The sequence below is a fragment of the Schistocerca piceifrons genome, chromosome 6 (genome assembly GCF_021461385.2).
Source record: "Schistocerca piceifrons isolate TAMUIC-IGC-003096 chromosome 6, iqSchPice1.1, whole genome shotgun sequence".
In the NCBI taxonomy this organism is placed as follows: Eukaryota; Metazoa; Arthropoda; class Insecta; order Orthoptera; family Acrididae; genus Schistocerca; species Schistocerca piceifrons.
Window position 1 is genome coordinate 232258910 of NC_060143.1, and position 23602 is coordinate 232282511.

At 44.0% G+C, this 23602-nt stretch overlaps 1 protein-coding gene across 1 annotated transcript in view; it reads right to left on the minus strand.

Moving 5' to 3' along the window:
• LOC124802736 overlaps window positions 1-15144 on the minus strand; it is a 324707-nt gene extending 309563 nt beyond the window's left edge. The window contains exon 1 of the mRNA XM_047263715.1: window positions 15032-15144. The gene's annotated coding sequence lies outside the window, so the exon portion shown is untranslated. The remainder of the gene's footprint in view (window positions 1-15031) is intronic.
• Between the last annotated feature and the right edge of the window lie 8458 nt (window positions 15145-23602).

Here is a 23602-nt window from a genome sequence, read left to right on the forward strand (position 1 = left end):
GCGCCGACGCAATAGCTGACCATGAAATTCCTTGAATCGCTGTACACGCTCTTGATAGACAGTCCGCCACAGTGTTGCCGTAGCCACTATGTCAGTTGTAAATTGTCCTAAGAATTCCAGATATCTGATGTGACGCGGGGAACTCTCTTGGTGGATCCTGACCAAGGTGTTGGGTAGTGGGCGGTAGTCTATAAATGGAGAAGGGTCTTGCCTCTAAATGTGTCAAGAAATATTTTACTGCTTCGTACATTGCCAATAACTCCCAATCGATAGCTGACCACAGAGTTTGAGCTGGCGTCAGCTTTCTTGCAAAGGATGCCAATGGCTGTCATTCCCCTGCTACCCGCTGCTACATTGCTGCAGCAATGGTACTCTGGCTTGCATCAAGCATTAGAGCCAGCTCTGCAGTAAGAGTTGGATGACATAACTGAGTAGCCGACACCAAAGAATAAAGAGGTTAGAGAAATCTCCTGTCATCTGCTGTGACCACGGCACCTGACGTTTACCGTTGCTAGCACTGCGTTAAGGGGCTCTTGAATCTCAGCAAAATGTGGTAAGTGACGTCTGTGAAAATTTATCAGTCCCAAGAAACGACGTAACTCTTGGTATGTTTCTGGTTGGTGCGTATTTACTATTGCTTGGACGCGCTCTAGAAGGGGCCTTATACTCTACTGGCCATTAAAATGGCTACACCACGAAGATGACGTGCTACAGACGCGAAATTTAAGCGACAGGAAGAAGATGCTGTCATATGCAAATGATTAGCTTTTCAGAGCATTCACACAAGGTTGGCGCCGGTGGCGACACCTACAACGTGCAGACATGAGGAACGTTTCCAACCGATTTCTCATACACAAACAGCAGTTGACCGGCGTTGCCTGGTGAAACGTTGTTGTGATGCCTCGTGTAAGGAGGAGAAATGCGTACCATCACGTTTCCGACTTTGATAAAGGTCGGATTGTAGCCTATAGCGATTACGGTTTATCGTATCGCGACATTACTGCTCGCGTTGGTTGAGATCTAATGACTGTTAGCAGAATATGGAATCGGTGGGTTCAGGAGGGTAATATGGAACGCCGTGATGGATTTGAACGGCCTCGTATCACTAGCAGTCGAGATGACAGGCATCTTATCCACATGACTGTAGCGGATCGTGCAGCCACGTCTCGATCCCTGAGTCAACAGATGGGGACGTTTGCAAGACAACAACCATCTGCACTAACAGTTCGACGACGTTTGCAGCAGCACGGATTATCAGCTCGGAGACCATGGCTGCAGTTACCCTTGACGCTGCATCACAGACAGGAGCGCCTGCGATGGTGTACTCAACGACGAACCTGGGTGCACGAATGGCAAAACGTCATTTTTTCGGTGAATCCAGGTTCAGTTTACAGCATCATGGTGATCGCAACCGTGTTTGGCGACATTGCGGTGAACACACATTGGGAGCGTGTATTCGTCATCGCCATACTGGCGTATCACCGGACGTGATGGTATGGCGTGCCATTGGTTACACGTTTCGGTCACCTCTTGTTCGCATTGACGGCACTTTGAACAGTGGACGTTACATTTCAGATGTGTTACGACCCGTAGTTCTACCCTTCATTCGATCCCTCCGAAACCCTACATTTCAGCAGGATAATGCACGACCGCATGTTGCAGGTCCTGTACGGGCCTTTCTGGATACAGAAAATGTTCGACTACTGCCCTGGAGAGCACATTCTCCAGATCTCTCACCAATTGAAAACGTCTGGTCAATGGTGGCCGAGCAACTGGCTCGTCACAATACGCCAGTCACTACTCTTGATGATCTGTGGTATCGTGTTGAAGCTGCATGGGCAGCTGTACCTGTACACGCCATCCAAGCTCTGTTTGACTCAATGCCCAGGCGTATCAAGGCCATTATTACGGTCAGAGGTGGTTGTTTTGGGTACTGATTTCTCAGGATCTATGCACCCAAATTGCGTGAAAATGTAATCACATGTCAGTTCTAGTATAATGTATCTGTCCAATGTATACCCGGTTATCATCTGCATTTCTTCTTGGAGTAGCAATTTTAATGGCCAGTAGTGTATCTTCTTCTGTTACCCTGTACCCCAGAAATTTGATCTTCCTTTTTCCTCATGTACGTTTATCTGAGTTTAAAAGGACGTCAAATTTTTGTTAACGATGGGAGAGTCGTCGTAGATGTGTCTTGTGTTCTCAAAAATGGTTCAAATGGCTCTGAACACTATGGGACTTAACATCTGAGGTCATCAGTCCCCTAGAACTTAGAACTACTTAAACCTAACTAACCTAAGGACATCACACACATCCATGCCCGAGGCAGGATTCGAACCTGCGACCGTAGCGGCCACGCGGTTCCAGACTGAAGCGCCTAGAACCGCACTGCCACACCGGCCGGCTCTTGTGTTCTCCCTCGTCTCGTGAAAACATCAAAATATCATCGATATAGGCAAAAGAAAAATTTGATTCACGTAAGACCTCATCTACGAATCTTTGGCACGTTTGCCAAGCGTTCTGTAACCCTAATGGTAGGTGTAAATTGAAATTCAAGTAGGCCGAAAGGTGTTATAACTGCCGTTTTTGGAATATCACAAAGAACCATAGGGATTTGGGTGTACGGCTTATCATAATCTATGGCACGGAATACTGTTGTCGCCTGTGACATAACCCGTAGAGTACTGAAAGTTTGGGATTGCTTAACGTTGTGGTACTGTCCTGGCGTTTAACACCCTGAAATCACCACAAAGTCTACATGTCCGTATCGTTGTCTCATTCGCTGCTTCCAGCGTAAACATTTGCTTGGGTCACATCTTCGCAATGCACTGTTGTGGCAGAATGCTAGTATCTAATCCGCTGTCGACACGGTATTCTTTCCCGTTCAAAGTGTCCTTGACAAAAATACGCCTTTGGTATTGCTAATGAAGATGTAGATGTAGATTTGTTGATTAGCACTTCGCGCGGCGGTCACGTTGTGTTGCTCCTGTCTCTCGTTGAGGTTTGTGGGGGCGATAAAACTGTTGTTGGCGATCGATAACGCCTCTTATCAGCCGCGTGGGTGTTCACACTTCTTAGCCCGAAAACCGAACTTTCTGTGATACCAGCAATACGCTACCGAATTTTCCCTTCTCGAAGGTGGCCTGTAGCCGTACTGCTGAGAAAACCACGTCTCCCTTGGCGCCGACGAGTGATGAGTTCTTCCACTATCGTGAAGCGGCGCTGTAAGTCTCTCAACGGTCCACGCATTTTGTCGTCTTCTTCTTCTTTAGTCTCTATACACACCACTTGCACCTTCCTCTCTTCTGTGCTGTCCTCTTGAAGTCTATCTTCTGATTCCCCCTTAACTGCGGTACATTTCCTTGACGCTGAGGTAGCTGGGAGATCACGTCCGCTTTTTCCGCCAAGTCCGGTTGCGACAAGTTATCGTGGGCTGCCACTACTAATCCGATTTTTGTTGGAAGACGGTTGATCCAAATAGTGCGTAAAGTTTCGCCCGAAAATAGACTCTGTTCTGCTAAGTTGCGCAAACGTCGCAGTAATTCTGAGGGAATACGATCTCCGATTGCTTCCTGAAACAAAACACGCTGCATGCTTTGTTCCTTGGGGAATACTAACCGTTTTGTGACTGATACCATTTCTCATGAACTGGCTTCATGGTGAGAGCTTGTGCTGCCTTTGGTAGCTCTTGGTCCATATTCGTGAAAATACAATTTAGTTTGTCACTGTCGCTGTTTGCATTATATTGCTGGAAAATTTCCTCCGCTCTTGCAAACCACTGTTTTGGTAATGTAGTCCTAAATTTTGGGGAAACGTAATGTTGTAGTCGTACTTCTGGTAGCTGTAGTGGGAGCTATCATTTTGCCGAATACGACTGTAAGCTCGTATTTTCCCTTTGCTCTGCCATCGTTGTGCTATACTGCTTTTTATTTGTGATTTGCACTATATTCCTTTTTCGATCTAGGCCATCAATGTAGTCGCTCACTATTCTCCGAAATTACTGGATTAATAGATTCGTGTCAAACCCTAAAACCAAATCTTTATTATTGCTCTGATAAAGACTAAACTACGAAAAACAGTAAATTACAAAGAATAAACAGTGGCGGCGAATTCCTCAGCCGTCTCAACTATCGTCTCTAGACTAACGTCACTGTAATACGTCTCGTAGAGAGGTGCAACAAACCAGTCTTCGGGCTGAAGACCACAATGAAACAGTTTCTCTAACTCCTGTTTCCAGTAATTCTTGTGAAGCAGTTATGTATAACACTTATGATGAACAATAACAGAAGAAGGAAGGAAGGAAGATTAGGGTTTAACGTCCCGTCGACATCGAGGTCATTAGAGACTGAATAATAGAAGATATGAAGGGTTTATTTATGAAATAATTTTTTCTCCTACCAGTCACTATTTTTTTACTTGTGTTTTACACGATTCTTTCAGGGAAATGATTCCCATTAATGCAAAAAAATGGTTCAAATGGCTCTGAGCACTATGGGACTTAACATCTGACGTCATCAGTCCCCTAGAACTTAGAACTACTTAAACCTAACTAACCGAAGGACATCATACACATCCATGCCCGAGGCAGGATTCGAACCTGCGACCGTAGCGGTCACGCGGTTCACGACTGAAGCGCCTAGAACCGCACGGCCACCCCGGCCGGCCCCTAATCATTCAGAAGATGCAAGAATAGGTACTTCGTTGGCGTCGACACATTGTACAAGCACCGCCCGACTCGCTCATCAGCTCAGTCCATCATTTCAATGTTGAAAGCGAGAAATAACGTGGAAGATCTAAATCACGGTGGCTGGACACAATAAGCATGCAGATCTTAGATCAATAAGCCCAAATCCTAAATTTGCGAAAGTCGTTCAGCGCCGTACCACGTCGTCGGCTACTAATCAATGTGGGGACTATCTTCGCAAATATGTAATTGTTTCGATGAATATTAGACTAAAGTAACGAGGTACGCTATACTAGATGGCTGGTGGCCCGGAAACAACATCTGGATGACTCCGCATTGGAAAGAATCATGGGGAAACTGAAGTACGACGAGTATAGCCCACGAGATTGGTATTGCTCACAGTATTATTTCACGTGCTTGGCGACCGTCCCAAGCCTCGAGCATTGTTGCTCGAAGGAGAGGAGGTGGTCAACTACAGCAGCAGATGACCGCAGTATTGTACAGCAGGCAAGAGAGGACCTACATCAAATAGAGGGCGCAGTGGCAACCATATTTAAACAAGACAGCAAAGCACGCAATCTCACACTCCGCAGTGGCACCTCGACTGAAAACTGATCACTTGGCCCTACGACCAGTGCGTTATGTTTCGTTGACACCCGCGCATCGACTGCACCGTTTGGTATGGTACTAACAAGGGGAAGCCACACCGTTTGGAACGCGGATTTACTGTAAACTTCGTACACTGGTAGTACTCCATGAGGACAACAAAATGTGTAAGTAGCGAGTAATTCTCAAGCGTTATTGAGAAAATCGCAAGATAATTTCGGTCGTCAAATATATATATATCTGTGCGTGGCCACTTTTACTAAGAAGCTGCGGCAGCCGAATGGTTAGTGTCCAAGCCCCGTAATCGTTGGATCGATGGATCGAGTCCCGTTTGTCAGTTTCTCTTTTTATTTCTAACACAGTCATTTTCTTTACTATTTATATTACAGTTGATATAATGGGAAAAATAAGTGTAATCGGATGAACTTTTATTAAATTTACAATGTTATTTGGCAGTCTACAAATTTTTATTATCACAAATAGTATAATATTCATAGCTGTCGGATAGTAAATGACCACAAGTGCTACTGAAAATGTATGCTTGACCGTGATTTGAGAAATCCCTTATTCCCCGGAAGAAGCCCGAAACGACTTGTTACCTCCAAGTTTTGACCGACTAAGACGGCTTTCAAAAGGTGTACAATTAATCGTCGCCTTCGACATTACGAGTACAAGTTGCAGGATGGTATTTTTCGTAAAAACATGGAAAACAAAGTTAAACGGCACCAGCTGCATTGAATAAACCCTATGTTTCCGCATGCGCAAGGTCTTTAGAGGTTTTCCGTGGAAAAAACAAACCTCGTTAACATTTTCAAAAACCTCTCTTTCGGCCGATAATTTGGAAGCAAATCATGCATAACGCAGCATTTCCTTAAATATCAGCGCTGATAATTGGGCATGCAGTATCGAATGTATTTTAATAGCGTCTTCACGAGAAGCAATTTCTCGTTCTATTTCGATTAAATACGAAGAGTTTTGAAGACACGGACAAGCATATATGTTCAGTATCACTTTAAGCGTTTGGTCGTTTACTGTTGTTGTTGTTGTTGTGGTCTTCAGTCCTGAGACTGGTTTAATGCAGCTCTCCATGCTACTCTATCCTGTACAAGCCTCTTCATCTCCCAGTACCAACTGCAACCTACATCCTTCTGAATCTGCTTAGTGTATTCAACTCTTGGTCTCCCTCTACGATTTTTACCCTCCACGCTGCCCTCCAATACTAAATTGGTGATCCCTTGATGCCTCAGAACATGTTCTACCAACCGATCCCTTCTTCTAGTCAAGTTGGGCCACAAACTTCTCTTCTCCCAAATCCTATTCAATACTTCCTCATTAGTTATGTGATCTACCCATCTAATCTTCAGCATTCTTCTATAGTACGACATTCCAAAAGCTTCTATTCTCTTCTTGTCCAAACTATTTATCGTCCATGTTTCATTTCCATACATGGCTACACTCCATACAAATACTTTCAGAAACGACTTCCTGACGCTTAAATCTATGCTCAATGTTAAAAAATTTCTCTTCTTCATAAACGCTTTCCTTGCCATTGCCAGTCTACATTTTATATCCTCTCTACTTCGTCCATCATCAGTTATTTTGCTCCCCAAATAGCAAAACGCCTTTGCTACTTTAAGTGTCTCATTTCCTAATCTAATTCCCTCAGCATCACCCGACTTAATTCGACTACATTCCATTATCCTCGTTTTGCTTTTGTTGATGTTCATCTTATATCCTCCTTTCAAGACACTATGCATTCCGTTCAACTGCTCTTCCAAGTCCTTTGCTGTCTCTGACAGAATTACAATGTCATCGGCGAACCTCAAAGTTTTTATTTCTTCTCCATGGATTTTAATACCTACTCAGAATTTTTCTTTTGTTTCCTTCACTGCTTGCTCAATATACAGATTGAATAACATCGGGTACAGGCTACACCCCTGTCTCACTCCCTTCCCAACCACTGCTTCCCTTTCCTGCCCCTCGATTCTTATAACTGCCATCTGGTTTCTGTACAAATTGTAAATAGTCTTTCGCTCCCCCGTATTTTACCCCTGCCACCTTCAGAATTTGGAAGAGAGTATTCCAGTCAACATTGTCAAAAGCTTTCTCTAAGTCTACAAATGCTAGAAACGTAGGTTTGCCCTTCCTTAATCTAGCTTCTAAGATGAGTCGTAGGGTCAGTATTGCCTCACGTGTTCCAACATTTCTACGGAATCGAAACTGATCTTCCCCGAGGTCGGCTTCTACTAGTTTTTCCATTCTTCTGTAAAGAATTTGCGTTAGGATTTTGCAGCTGTGACTTATTAAACTGATAGTTCGGTAATTTTCACATCTGTCAACACCTGCTTTCTTTGGGATTGGAATTACTACATTCTTCTTGAAGTCTGAGGGTATTTCGCCTGTTTCATACATCTTGCTCACCAGATGGTAGAGTTTTGTCAGGACTGGCTCTCCCAAGGCCGTTAGTAGTTCCAATGGAATGTTGTCTACTCCGGGGGCCTTGTTTCGACTCAGGTCTTTCAGTGCTCTGTCAAACTCTTCAGACAGTATCGTATCTCCCATTTCATCTTCATCTACATCCTCTTCCATTTCCATAATATTGTCCTCAAGTACATCGCCCTTGTGTAGACCCTCTATATACTCCTTCAACCTTTCTGCTTTCCCTTCTTTGCTTAGAACTGGGTTTCCATCTGAGCTCTTGATATTAATACAAGTGGCTCTCTTATCTCCAAAGGCCTTTCAATTTTCCTGTAGGCAGTATCTATCTTACCCCTAGTGAGATAAGCCTCTACATCCTTACATTTGTCCTCTAGCCATCCCTGCTTAGCCATTTTGCAATTCCTGTCGATCTCATTTTTGAGACTTTTGTATTCCTGTTTGCCTGCTTGATTTACTGCATTTTTATATTTTCTCCTTTCATCAATTAAATTCAATATATCTTCTGTTACCCAAGGATTTCTACTAGCCCTCGTCTTTTTACCTACTTGATCCTCTGCTGCCTTCGCTACTTCATCCCTCAAAGCTACCCATTCTTTTTATACTGTATTTCTTTCCCCAATCCCGTCAATTGTCCCCTTATGCTCTCCCTGAAACTCTGTACAGCCTCTGGTTCTTTCAGTTTATCCAGGTCCCGTCGCCTTAAATTCCCACCTTTTTGCAGTTTCTTCAGTTTTAATCTACAGGTCATAACCAATAGATTGTGGTCAGAGTCCACATCTGCCCCTGGAAATGTCTTACAATTTAAAACCTGGTTCCTAAATCTCTGTCTTACCATTAGATAATCTATCTGAAACCTGTCAGTATCTCCAGGCTTCTTCCATGTATACAGCCTTCTTTTATGATTCTTGAACCAAGTGTTAGCTATGATTAAGTTATGCTCTGTGCAAAATTCTACCAGATGGCTTCCTCTTTTATTTCTTAGTCCCAATCCATATTCACCTACTACGTTTCCTTCTCTCCCTTTTCCTACTACTGAATTCCAGTCACCCATGACTATTAAATTTTCGTCCCCCTTCACTATCTGAATAATTTCTTTTATTTCATCATACATTTCTTCAATTTCTTCGACATCTGCAGAGCTAGTTGGCATATAAACTTGTACTACTGTAGTAGGCGTGGGCTTTGTACCTATCTGGGCCACAATAATGCGATCCCTATGCTGTTTGTAGTAGCTTACCCGCACTCCTATTTTCCTAATCATTATTAAACCTACTCCTGCATTACCCCTATTTGATTTTGTGTTTATAACCCTGTAGTCACCTGACCAGAAGTCTTGTTCCTCCTGCCACCGAACTTCACTAATTCCCACTCTATCTAACTTTAACCTATCCATTTCCCTTTTTAAATTTTCTAACCTACCTGCCCGATTAAGGGATCTGACATTCCACGCTCCGATCCGTAGAACGCCAGTTTTCTTTCTCCTGATAGCGACGTCCTCTTGAGTAGTCCCTGCCCGGAGATCCGAATGGGGGACTATTTTACCTCCGGAATATTTAACCCAAGAGGACGCCATCATCATTTAACCATACAGTAAAGCTGCATGCCCTCGGAAAAAATTACGGCTGTAGTTTCCCCCTGCTTTCAGCCGTTCGCAGTGCCAGCACAGCAAAGCCGTTTTGGCTAGTGTTACAGGGCCAGATCAGTCAATCATCCAGACTGTTGCCCCTGCAACTACTGAAAAGGCTGCTGCCCCTCTTCAGGAACCACACGTTTGTCTGGCCTCTCAACAGATACCCCTCCGTTGTGGTTGGACCTACGGTACGGCTATCTGTATCGCTGAGGCTTGCAAGCCTCCCCAACAACGGCAAGGTCCATGGTTCATGGGGGGGGGGGGTCGTTTACTAGTCGATAGTTATGAACATTATATTTTTTGTGATGGTAAAAATTTGTAAATTTAATAAAAGTTCGTCCGATTACACGTATTTTCCCATTATATCAATTGTCATATAAATAGTAAAGAAAATGTCTGTGTTAGAAATAAAAAAATGACGAACGTGACTCGATCCAGCGATCCAGCGGTCAGCGGGGCTTGAACGCTAACCAAGCGGCTGCCGCCACTTCATGGTAAAAATGGCCACGCACAGGTATATATTTGCCGACCGAAATTATCTTGCGATTTTCTCAGTAACGCTTGAGAAGTACGCGCTACTGCATACACATTTTGTTGTCCTCATGGAGTGCTACGAGTGTACGAAGTTTGCAGTAAATCCATGTTCCAAACGTTATGGCCTCCCCTTGTAAGTGCACTGGGGCTGCTTCAACGAGGAACGGGGCGCGTGTTCTTCCTGGGTGCTGGGAAAGCGTAATGGAGCCAGGGATATTCTCTAATATGATCGTTTGGGTGAGGGGAAGCATTACGTTTCTCGGGCATTCTGTCCTCCAAATCTTTGAACACGGTACAGTCACCGGTCAACGTTGTTGTGAGGCTGTATTCCTTCCTTCCCCATGTGCTTCTCTTCAGGGGCGCATTCTAACATACCACGAGAATTCCTTACCAAACTTGTGGCCAGCATGGGAGTACGTTGCAGAGTGTTACCGTCCGTGGTGATCACGCACCCTATTAAGAACCATGTCCCACCGTTTATGCAGGTCGCTCAGGATACGGTGATCGATGCGAAGTGGCCGATGCCCAGTGACCATTTTTCGACGCAAGGGCTGGGCGATTTCATACTTTTGTTCAGAAATGGATGTCGACAGTCATTTGCCACCTTCCGGCCGGTCGGCGATGACAAAATCGATGCGCACGCCCTGCTATCTTTCTCAAACGATTTTCCGGAAGCTATTCCTATCCCGTAAAAATGTTTCATTTTTGCTTTGCTTGTAGCCTTATATGTCTGGTTTATTATAATGTGCTCATCATTTTGTTAATGGTCATAGTTATTGGGATATTTATGTGAAAATAAGACTCTTGGTGAAATTCGAAATTGTTTGCAATGAAAAATAGGGGTCGCTATGATTTTGCGTCTGGTGCATATTACATAATATGTTGCTGCGTATGAAATTTAGCCAACATATGGATTTTTTCTTCAGACTTGGTTGGAGGTCTCTATCTGTCACCAATCTCGAGGAAACTGATCTGACGTAGCACACTCATTTCCGCTCGTGCCTCGCCAGCGATAAAGCCAGAGTGAAATATCCACAACATTCCTCATATTTCTTAAACGGTTTGAGATATCGAAACGCGGTTTTGGCAAGTGATAGCTCACAAAGAAGAGAGTATTTTTCTGTATGGTTATCACGCAGCATTTCATTATCTACTGTGTTATTCCACTAACTACAAGCTGTTTCTATGAAATAATGTAATTTTTAAGGGCCATCGATAGCTGGTGAAACGAGAAATGCTGTGGGTTTTGGAACAACATAACTGAAGTCATTACATGTTTATTTTGTGCTTTTTCATAAGATGCTGACCTTACTTTTCCTCAGCTCGTCGCTTAATTTATGAACCACTGTTTCAGAATTCTCTCGCAGTTGCGGTGCATAAGTCACTGAGTTGAGACTGTGTAAACTCCGCTGATTTTTGGCAAAAGAAGCAAATTTTAATATGGCAACAAGAGAAATGTACAGGTTTTACTCAGAATTCCCCACTTGTGATCCTTCTCTGAAAGTTATAAATGGTTAACAAAGCAGGCGAAAATAAATCGCTGCATTTTCGGGGGAATTCTTTTTAGACACTGACCAAAGAAGAGATGATAAATCTTTTTGAACGGTCACCATGCAAGTGTGGACGTGGAGGGGGCCCGCTTAATAGTTATCAAAAATGTGAGTCTAGATTTCAGTTTAGAGTGGCATTTCCCCTACAGCGCCCTGAGCGAGCCCCACCATTTCCGCTCTCCGCACGCTACTCCAGCCGACTGTGCATCTAGCGGCCAGGGCATTTTGCGCGCACTATAATGTCCGGGGGCAATAATAATCAAATGGTTCAAATGTCTCTGAGCACTATGGGACTTAACATCTGAGGTCATCAGTCCCCTAGAACATAGAACTACGTAAACCTAACTAACCTAAGGAAATCACACACATCTATGCCCGAGGCAGGTAAAAGGTTCCTTTTACCAGCACACACCCTTAATCATTTCCCAGCTTCGCGTCCAGCTTGACTATTGATTTACGTAGACATCACGCTATTAACAGGCCCTCTTCCACTAGCAAAAAGCTTTATTTGTAGTATCTAAACAGCTGATAGTTATTTTCGAGTGGTGTGTTCGAAACAGTGTCCATCATTCGTCGACTATCCCTCACTGCTTTCAAAAAATGTTCTTTTAACACAGAAAAATAGTGCATAAAATCTATCAGTAAAATGCTCCTCTGCTGGGGTCTGTCTGCATTGCAGAGCTGTCATTTGTACTGAGGTGATTCATGTGAAAAGGTTTCCGACGTGATTATGACCGCACGACGGGAACTGACAGACTTTGAACGCAGAGTGGTAGTTGAGGCTAGACACATGGGAAATCGTTAGGGGTTCAATAATCCGAGATCCACAGCTTAAAGAGTGTGCCGAGAATTCTCAGTTCAGGTATTGGCTCTCAGTACGGACAACGCAGTGGTCGACAGCCTTCACTTAACGACAGAGAACAGCGGCGTTTGCGTAGAGTTGTCTGTGCTAAGAGACAAGCAACACTGCTTAGAAATAACACCAGAAATCATCGTGGGACGTATGACAAACGTACCCCTTAGGACAGTGCGGCGAAGTTTGGCGTTAATGGGCTGTGGCAGCAGACGGCCGAGGCTAACAAAAAAATGGTTCAAATGGCTCTGAGCACTATGGGACTCAACTGCTGAGGTCATTAGTCCCCTAGAACTTAGAACTAGTTAAACCTAACTAACCTAAGGACATCACAAACATCCATGCCCGAGGCAGGATTCGAACCTGCGACCGTAGCGGTCTTGCGGTTCCAGACTGCAGCGCCTTTAACCGCACGGCCACTTCGGCCGGCCGAGGCTAACAGCACGACATTGTCTACAGCGCTCTCCTGGGCTCGTGACCACATCGGCTGGATCCTAGAAACTGGAAAACCGTGGCCTCTTCTGATGAGTTCCGATTTCAGTTGCTAAGAGCAGATGGTAGGGTTTGATTGTGGTCCAGACCTCACGGAGCCACGGTCCCAAGATGTCAGCAAGGCACTGTGCAACATGGTTGTGGCTCCATAATAGCGTGGGCTGCATTACATAGAATGTCCTGGGTCCTCTGGTCCATCTGAACCCATCATTGACTGGAAACGGTTATGTTCGGCTACTTGGAGACCATTTGCAGCTATTCGTGGACTTAATGTTCTCAAACAACGATGGAATTTTTATGCATGACGATGCGCCATGTTGCCAAGCCACAATTGTTCGCCATTCGTTTGAAGAACACTCTGGATAATTCGAGCTAATGATATGGCCATCCAGATCGCCCATCATGAATCCCGTCGAACATTCGTGAGACATAATCGAGAGGTCAGTCCGTGCACAAAATCCAGCCCCAGCAACACCTTAGCAGTTACGGACGACTATAGAGGCAACATGGCTCAATGTTTCTGCGGGGAAATTCCGGTGACTTGAGTCCTTGTCACGAAGCGTTACAGCACTACGCTTGGCAAAAGAAGGTCCGACGCGATATTAGGAGGTATCGCAAGACTTTTGTCATCTGAGTGTATAGCAGCCGTAGTCTGTCGTGACTTGGGCTGTGCAACTCGTTGATACGTGGCCGGAGGCAGAGAGCTCCAGTTACCCATATTCAAGTCGCATACGTCTTGTAGACCAGGATTACCCTAAATGTGTCCGATAAGGATTTTATCCATCAGATTATGAGACTAGGAAGTCAAGTGAAATTTATCGACATCTTTCTGATTAGTAATAATATCCTTAGCTTCCACGATGCCTTGTGTAGGCACCACATGTTAAGCTTCGTAAAATGAAATATTTTTTATCTTTATTACAATCATTAGTGCTGCTGTGTTCATAATGACTTTTCATGTGTAAACTAATTTTTAATTTAAATTTCTCTTTTAAAAATGCTAGATGCGCCATTACGCGTTTTGTAATTGCGTGTGATTGGCACGGAGGACTAAAAATAATAAATAAGAAAAAAATTAAAAAAGGAAGAACTAGATGCATGTAGTAATATTATGTAATTTAAATGACAACAACCGCTGGGGATGGATACCCCACTGCAGTTTGGTGCAGTTTGAAAACAAATAAAACCGGATTTGATCACGGTGGCTGATACCTATACCAAAGCACTTTTTTTTAAAAAAAAAAAAAAAAAAAAGAAAAGTTCCCCTATCGTTGAGATTCGCATGATGTACCTCACAATACCCGCCGTATATGGACACAGTGAAAGGTGGCAACCCCTTCACTATGCGAAAAGCGCCAGATGACCCGTGTCGTTTACACAGCATTTAAGTCTACGGCGTCAATGTCGTTTGCGCAATATGCTCCTCACGCAAAGATATCGTACAGAAGTACCTGGAACTAAACACCATACACTGGTGCACAGTCTGATGGTACATCAACGTCAGTCCCATTAATGGCAAATTCTTATTATGATTATTCCTTATACCGCCAAGATAGCAGAATGACAAAACATTAGACTGATACATAAATTGGCAGGTACGCCTTGATGCACCTAAATGTAAGGTTTTGAACTTCTCGAGAGGGAAACATGTCGTCACCCTTGAGTACCTTTTTGGACCGTAGTGAAGTCAGTCACGAGATACAAATACCTGGGAGTGACGATATCAAGGGGTTTGAATTGAGACGGTTACATAGATTTTTTTGTCTATTCATTGGTATTGTTATGTGGTGCAGGGGAGATTACTGAAAAAAAAACTGCACAATCTATCGACCGGATAGAAAAGACAGAGGCATGTTTGCCCAACTGTAGAGTCTGACAGAAAGGCCGATATATTTCAGTAACGCTCGAAGAAAAATGTCCAGCATAACGCGGAAATACACTTAATAAAGTCAAGACCCGATTTTCTCAGTGAACTCTAAGAACGTTCTTCTACATATTATCGCTTTGCTGAGGGTCGTGAAGATAAAGTTGGCTCCTAAAGAGGAGTACACCGTCACTATCCTCACGCTCCATATCGTGTAAATGGAACGTGAGTAAATAGTCCAACGTGATAGTGCATGGAGCACATTCAACACGTACTTTACAGCTCTTTACAGAACACGGATGTAGATGATGATGCAGATGTGAAGGCTGAGTAGAAAGCGTCAACAGCTGGAGTGATAAACTACGTGCTCGTTGCGTACCTCGAGAACCCGAGACCGCAGTCTGCAGCAAATCCCAGCATGGCGCGCTCGTCGCGAACATCCACAATAAACTGAGGGGACGCTGCGAAGAGAATTAGTCCGGACTGCGAACGAACGGCACTTGAGCCCAGATAAGGGCGTCGCAGATAACGCACACTTGGCCGAGAGCGCACCAGCAGCGGTCGTTGTCACAATATGTAGATGTTAGCGCAGCTACTGCGTACGTCGCCACAAGACGTGCTGTTCCCATCTCGGGAGCTACGCAGCATCGGAATCGAGATAATCAGAAACGATATTGCAACAGCCGAGGACATTCACATTTTCAAACAAAGAGCTAATGCGGATTTCATAGTTTTCTTTGTGTCATCTCCAGCTCTCCAGCTAGGTTGACGATCCGTTGCATTGGCAGTACCGGTCACGCTCCCATTGTGCATCTACATCTACATCTATACCCTGAAAACACTGTGAGGTGCGTGGCAAAGGGTATATCCCACTTCCATTCACGTATCGAGCGCGGTAAAAATGATTATTTAAATGAATGTCGTAATTAATCTCATCTTATCCTCACGATCGCTATGGGAGCGGTATGTAGGGGGTTATAGTATACTCATTTCAAGCCAGTTCTTGAAATTTTATTTGTAGACTTTGTCGGAATAGTATCCGTCTATCTTCAAGAGCCTGCCAATTCAGTTACTTCAGCATCTCAGAGACACGCTCTCGCGGCTCAAACAAACCTGGGACCATTCGTGCTGTCCTTCACTGTATTCGTTCATCAAGCCCTGCTAGCCCTCTTTCTCACACACTTGAGCGATATTATGGGAAGGGGTCGCACGAGTGATGAGCGAGCAATCTCCTTTGTGGACTAATAGTATCTCTCTAGTATTCTGAGAATAAATGGTACAGCCGGCCGCGGTGGCCGTGCGGTTCTAGGTGCTTCAGTCCGGAACCGCGGGACTGCTACGGTCGCAGGATCGAATCCTGCCTCGGGCATGGATGTGTGTGATGTCCTTAGGTTAGTTAGGTTTAAGTAGTTTTAAGTTCTAGGGGACTGATGACCTAAAAGATATTAAGCCCCATAGTGCTCAGAGCCATTTGAACCAATGAACGGTACCTGCTTTACCCACGATTGAGCCTGTATGATCGTTCTACGTCATGTTACTGCTAAGTGTTACACGCAATTATTTGCATGAGTTTACCGATTTCATCTGTGACTCACTAACATTATATTCATTGTTGTTGTTGTCTTCAGTCCTGAGACTGGTTTGATGCAGCTCTCAATGCTACTATATCCTGTGCTAGCTTCTTCATCTCCCAGTACCTACCGCAACCTACATCCTTCTGAATCTGTTTAGTGTACTCGTCCCTTGGTCTCCCTCTACGATTTTTACCCTCCACGCTGCCGTCCAATACGTCATTGGTGATCCCTTGATGCCTCAGAATATACCCTACCAACCGATCCCTTCTTCTAGTCAAGTTGTGCCACAAATGTCTCATCTCTCCAATTGTATTCAATACCCCCTCATTAGTTATGTGATCTACCCGTCTAATTTTCAGCATTCTTCTGTAGCACCACATTTCGAAAGCTTCTATTCTCCTCTTGTCCAAACTATTTATCGTCCATGTTTCACTTCCATACATGGCTACACTCCATACAAATACTTTCAGAAACGACTTCCTGACACTTAAATCTATACTCAATGTAAAAAAATTTCCCTTCTTCAGAAACGCTTTCCTTGCCATTGCCAGTCTACATTTTATATCCTCTCTACTTCGACGATCATCAGTTATTTTGCTCCCCAAATAGCAAAACGCCTTTGCTTCTTTAAGTGTCTCATTTCCTAATCCAATTCCCTCAGCATCACCCGACTTAATTCGACTACATTCCATTATCCTCATTTTGCTTTTGTTGATGTTCATCTTATACCCTCCTTTCAAGACACTGTCCATCCCGTTCAACTGCTCTTCCAAGTCCTTTGCTGTCTCTGACAGAATTACAATGTCATCGGCGAACCTCAAAGTTTTTATTTCTTCTCCATGGATTTTGATACCTACTCAGAATTTTTCTTTTGTTTCCTTCACTGCTTGCTAAATATACAGATTGAATAACATCGGGTACAGGCTACAACCCTGTCTCACTCCCTTCCCAACCACTGCTTCCCTTTCATGCCCCTCGATTCTTATAACTGCCATCTGGTTTCTGTACAAATTGTAAATAGCCTTTCGCTCCCTGTATTTCACCCCTGCCACCTTCAGAATTTGAAAGAGAGTATTCCAGTCAACATTGTCAAAAGTTTTCTCTAAGTCTACAAATGCTAGAAACGTAGGTTTGCCTTTCCTTATACCTATTTTCTAAGATATGTCGTAGGGTCAGTATTGCCTCACGCGTTCCAATATTTCTACGGAATCCGAACTTATCTTTCCCGAGATCGGCTTCTACCAGTTTTTCCATTCGTCTGTAAAGAATTCGTGTTAGTATTTTGCAGCTGTGACTTGTTAAACTGATAGCTCGGTAATTTTCACATCTGTCAACACCTTCATACGATACTATTTTTTCATATTGTGAAGTGCACAATTTTACAGTTTTAAACATCTAAAGCAAGCTGCCAATTCTTGAACTACTTTGAAATCTTAACAAGGCCTCATTGAATATTTGTACAACTTCGTTCAAACTGTAATTCGCTGTAGATAATTGCATCCTCTGCGAAAAGTCAGAGGTTACTATTAATATTTTCTGCATGGTCATTAGTATACAACATGAACAGCAAGAGGCCCTACACACTTCCACGTGGTACACCTGTAGTCACTTCTACATCTGTCGATGACGCCTCATCCAAAATAACATTCTGAATCCTCCCTACCAAAAAATTTTTAGTCCATTCACAAATTTCGTCTGATACCCCATTTGATCGTACATTTGATAATTAGCTCAAGTGTGGTACTGAGTCAAATACTTTTCAGAAATCGAGAAATATTGCATGTACGTAACTACAGTACATTGACCTAAGAGTTTCAGGATGTCATGTGAGAAAAGTGCGTGTTAGGTTTCACATGATCGATGCTCTGCTACTATACAAACTATTCAATGTGTTGACGGTAGAATATTTCTAAATATCTCCTTTCTGGGAGTCTACACAGGGTATGTAAAAAAAATTACCCACATTCTTCTAGGAGATATTACCGTTCAAAATCAGAAAAACGTACTATAAACATATGACTGGAAACAAATACTTGTTGAGGTATGGGGCATTTTACTTGTATCGAGAAGAGTTTGTACTACATGGTGTAGACTATTGACATCCACCGATCGCTTCTTATTGAGTGTGTTTGCCTTTGTGTTTAGTCCTTCGGCTGTGATGCTGTTGTCAGACGTAGAACTTGCAACTGTCACCTACAATTACTAAAACGCACTCCTCGTCCAGGCCGCGAAGGGCCAAGGGATGTTTACCGACCGCTTTGTCATCTTCTGCCTTGCGGTGTCATGCGAATGCAGTATGAGGGACACGTGGTCGGCACACCGCTGTCACAGCCGTGATGCGGACTTTCTAGATCGAGGAGACGCTAGTTCTCTGTCTAGTAGCTCCTCGGTTGGCACCAGGAGGCTGAGTGTACCCTGAGGCAGTCCTCCTCTCAAGGAAAAATGCTTGGCAGTACCGGGAATCGAACGGGGGTCCCCCATATGGCAGCTGTCTATTATGACCATTCAGCTACAGAGGTGGACACTTTCATGTACAGGAACTAGACGAGAGTACGGTAACACCAAAAACGCAACAGATTACCATGCCTAATGCGATGTAGGAAACCCATTGGCATTCGGCCTTGCCACAGTGGATACACCGGTTCCCGTGAGATCACCGAAGTTAAGCGCTGTCGGGCGTGGCCGACACTTGGATGGGTGACCATCCAGCCACCATGCGCTGTTGCCATTTTTCGGGGTGCACTCAGCCTCGTGATGCCAATTGAGGAGCTACTCGACCGAATAGTAGCGGCTCCGGTCAAAGGAAACCATCATAACGATCGGGAGAGCGGTGTGCTGATCACACGCCCCTCCTATCTGCATCCTCACTGAGGATGACACGGCGGTCGGATGGTCCCGATGGGCCACTTGTGGCCTGAAGAATGGTTAAATACTGGTCCTGTACGGTTTTCGAGTGAGTCTCATTCCAGTCTTTCTGCAAAATAGTGGCAAGTTCAGGTGAGGTGGACAGCAATAACGCGCCCTTATGTTCCAAGTAGTCCACAGAGAACCGCTAACATTGATATTGGGCGACTGAGATGGCCAGAGGAGACGCGATAATTCATGCTCGTGCTATCAAAACCAGTCCCGGACGATGCAAGCTGTGTGAACTGGGGGCCTGTCGCTTTGGAACACAGCTTCACCATTGGGGAACGAACAAGTGTACTATAGGATGGACCAGACCACTCAAAATGGTCATATGATGTTGGTGAAATGCGGCCTTGCAGAGTAATCATGGCGTCTATTATATCTCTTAAAAAATAATGTAACTATTTATTTAGAGGAAACACTCTCCTAGTAAATTTGTTTGTCCTTTGATTTGTCGTGATCTGTTACTGATTTTTAGTGAAGTTAGTTTTTACGTTTAGCTTTCAAAAAATATACAAAAGAGATATAATCAGCAAAATAATGAATTTCGTAGGTTGCCAATTACGTATTATATCTGGTTTTATCGAGCGCCAGGCTCCCTACAAATTACTGTAAATGCAATAGCGTAGTATTACTCATCTCCAGTTCACTGATCTGAAATTATTACTATTACAGAAAATAGACAAGTTTTAATAAAATTATTTCACTGGATTCCTTCAGTTAATCTCACTGAATGTTCTTACATAATTTCTTCCGCTCCGGCTATCAGACATTGTGCTGTGAAAAAATATTTTTAAATGTACCGCGTAATGGCGGCTAATTGTTAACAGTCAGAGATCACTGTTACTCGCTCCGCAGCAGCTGGAAACGTGCTAAATAATTTTCATTAAATATTCTTTTCATAAGATAAATGTGGCGTAGTTTCTTGAAATAACACACGGAGATCACTTTATACTAATATATTCTTACTAGGACATAGTTTGCACCATTAAATATTTGCAATTACGTTACGACAGAAACAAATGCTAGCACAGCACAACAGCTTGCGTACCTTATTCCAGCTAACACCAGAACGAACAGAACAAAACAGACTAGACAGAAGAATGAGCATTGTATTGTGTTTTATACTCTTACAAAGATAATAATACTTCTTTTAATTACTTACACATTATAATCTCATACAATAAAAATAATATCTTTTCTGCCTCTATCGGTCTATATTGTATATTTTTACAGTTTGTGTTATTACCTTTCTCAGATAAACCGATGTTTGCAGTTCATTTTGAGTCACATACAATCATTTTTATTTATGTTTCACCTCGATAATGGTGAATATTGCAAAAGGGACACTACACGTCCATAGAATACCACAACAAGGCTGCCCAAATCATCACCAAACGCCCGCAATTTTTCATCCTTGGGATAGAATTATCGGCCAGAATTTGGAACAGTGTGAAACAAAACTCATCAGACCAAGTGACATTCATCCATTGGTCCATAGTCCAGGTTTTATGTCTACCTGGTAGGGTCTTCCTGGTAGGGTCATTTACATTACGGATGCATGGTTATGGAATTCCACCTCGCCCTGCGATTCCCTACTTATCGAGCTCCCTTTGTTTTGTTTTGATGGAGCCGCGCGGGATTTGCCGAGCGGTCTTAGGCGCTGCAGTGACGGTCTGTGCAGCTGGTCCCGGCGGAGGTTCGAGTCCTCCCTTGGGCATGGGTGTGTGTGTTTGTCCTTAGGATAATTTAGGTTAAGTAGTGTGTAAGTTTAGGGACTGATGACCTTCGCAGTTAAGTCCCATAAGATTTCACACACATTTGATTTTTTTGTTTTGATGCTGTCAGGATTCGCGAGTGGGCATTAGGTTCTGTAGTGACTTTTGCAGCTGTCGTCCTCTTGTTTTTCGTCACAATCCTTTTTAGTGTCCATCGGTCACGATCACTCAACACGAGCTTTGTCCGCGTTGTGATTTTGCGGATGACCACTTGTTCCCTATACGCGATAAAAGTCATCAATACGGCGGCTCTTGAAACACGAAACACTTCCGCTCTTTTGGTTGCGGAAGCACCCACAGTACGGGCACCAACTATTTTCCCACGTTATTACACTTAGCCCGACATAATGCACTCAAAACTACACAGAACAGTGTTACGGCTACGACTGACGCTTTCAACATACTGAGGACATCGTACTGTCGCCCTTCGTGGTCGATTACAACAGCACAACCTGCAGGCTTGGGTAGCAACTGCATTTATGTTCAAAAGTGCATTTCTCGCGGTGTTTCCATATTTTTGTCCAACCCATGCACATCAACCAGTCAGAAATCGTGAGTGACAGACTCATGTGACTATACATTACTACTGGACAAACCAATAGACGCTGTCTGTCACCAGTTCCTGCACGACAAATTACACTACTGGCCATTAAAATTACTACACCAATATATTATACTACAACTGACAATGATTACATTTTCACACAATTTGGGTGCATAGATCCTGAGAAGTCAGTGCCCAGAACAACCACTTCTGGCCGTAATAACGGCCTTGATACGCCTGGGCATTGAGCCAAACAGAGCTTGCATGGCGTGTACAGGTACAGCTGCCCATGCAGCTTCAAAACGATACCACAATTCATCAAGAGTAGTGACTGGCGTACTGTGACGAGCCAGTTGCTCGGCCACCATTGACCAGACGTTTTCAATTGGTGAGAGATCTGGGGAATGTGCTGGCCAGGGCAGCAGTCGAACATTTTCTGTATCCAGAAAGGCCCGTACAGGACCTGCAACATGCGGTCGTGCATTATCCTGCTGAAATGTAGGGTTTTGCAGGGATCGAATGAAGGGTAGAGCCACGGGTCGTAACACATCTGAAATGTAACGTCCACTGTTCAAAGTGCCGTCAACGCGAACAAGAGGTGACGGAGACGTGTAACCAGTGGCACCCCATACCATCAAGCCGGGTGATACGCCAGTATGGCGATGACGAATACACGCTTCCAAGGTGCGTTCTCCGCGATGTCACCAAACACGGATGCGACCTTCATGATGCTGTAAACAGATGACGCTTTGCCATTCGTGCACCCAGGTTCGTCGTTGAGTACACTATCGCAGGCGCTCCTGTCTGTGACGCAGCGTCAAAGGTAACTGCTGCCATGGTCTCCGAGCTGATAGTCCATGATGCTGCAAACGTCGTCGAACTGTTCGTGCAGATGGTTGTTGTCTTGCAAACGTCCCCATCTGTTGACTCAGGGATCGAAACGTGACTGCACGATCCGTTACAGCCATGCGGATAAGATGCCTGTCATCTCGACTGCTAGTGATACGAGGCCGTTGGGATCCAGCACGGCGTTCCATATTACCCTCCTGAACCCACCGATTCCATATTCTACTAACAGTCATTGGATCTCTACCAACGTGAGCAGCAGTGTCGCGATACAATAAACCGCAATCGCGATAGGCTACAATAGGACCTTTATCAAAGTCGGAAACGTGATGGTACGCATTTCTGCTCCTTTTACGAGGCATCACAACAACGTTTCACCAGGCAAAGCTGGTCAACTGATGTTTATGTATGAGAAATCGGTTGGAATCTTCCCTCATGTCAGCACGTTGTAGGTGTCGCCACCGGCGCCAACCTTGTGTGAGTGCTCTGAAAAGCTAATCATTTGCATATCACAGCATCTTCTTCCTGTCGGTTAAATTTCGTGTCTGTAGCACGTCATCTTCGTGGTGTAGCAATTTTAATGGCCAGTAGTGTACAAGGGAAAACCGCCATACGTCGCTCTCTGATACAGTGGATACTTAGCATGGTGAAAGAAGGATGAAAAATGAAGGGACACCTGTTTTCTCTTAGGTGCCAACACGCAATAACTTCCGAGGAAGTGACGGTCAAACTTTCGATGCGAATTCATCAGGTTACTCGTGTGGCGTAAGATGAAGTGTGCTGGTATCGCGGTGGCTCCTAGTAGATTCGAAATTCACGCCTCCTGTTCAAATCCAGTCTTACGGTTCGTTTTTCTTTTATTGTCAGGGAAGTATGTGACTCAAGATTTTTTATAACATCATGAAACACATGGTATTAATGAGAAACGGAATAAATATTTCAAATCTTAATACATATAGACATTATCATTACAATTGACACGATTAACATTTTGCAGAAAACAGCTAACAACAGTTTTCGTTTGGCTCCAAGAAGTTACTGACAAATTTGGTCCTCGAGTCCACCAAGGCGTAAACCAATTAATGAAACGACATCAGAATGTGCACGCAACAGCCTCAAAATCTGGAAAGCTCACAAAAGGAATTTATCATCAGTTTCCGGAAAACGTTTTGCAGCCTTACGTACCAATAAAGCCGTTTCTGTACGTTATCGACACGCGAGAGGAGAAAGGCGACCCCTCTGTATTAGATGGGCTGTTTGTCGGCGAAACTGGAAAATCGACGTATTCAATAAATGTGATT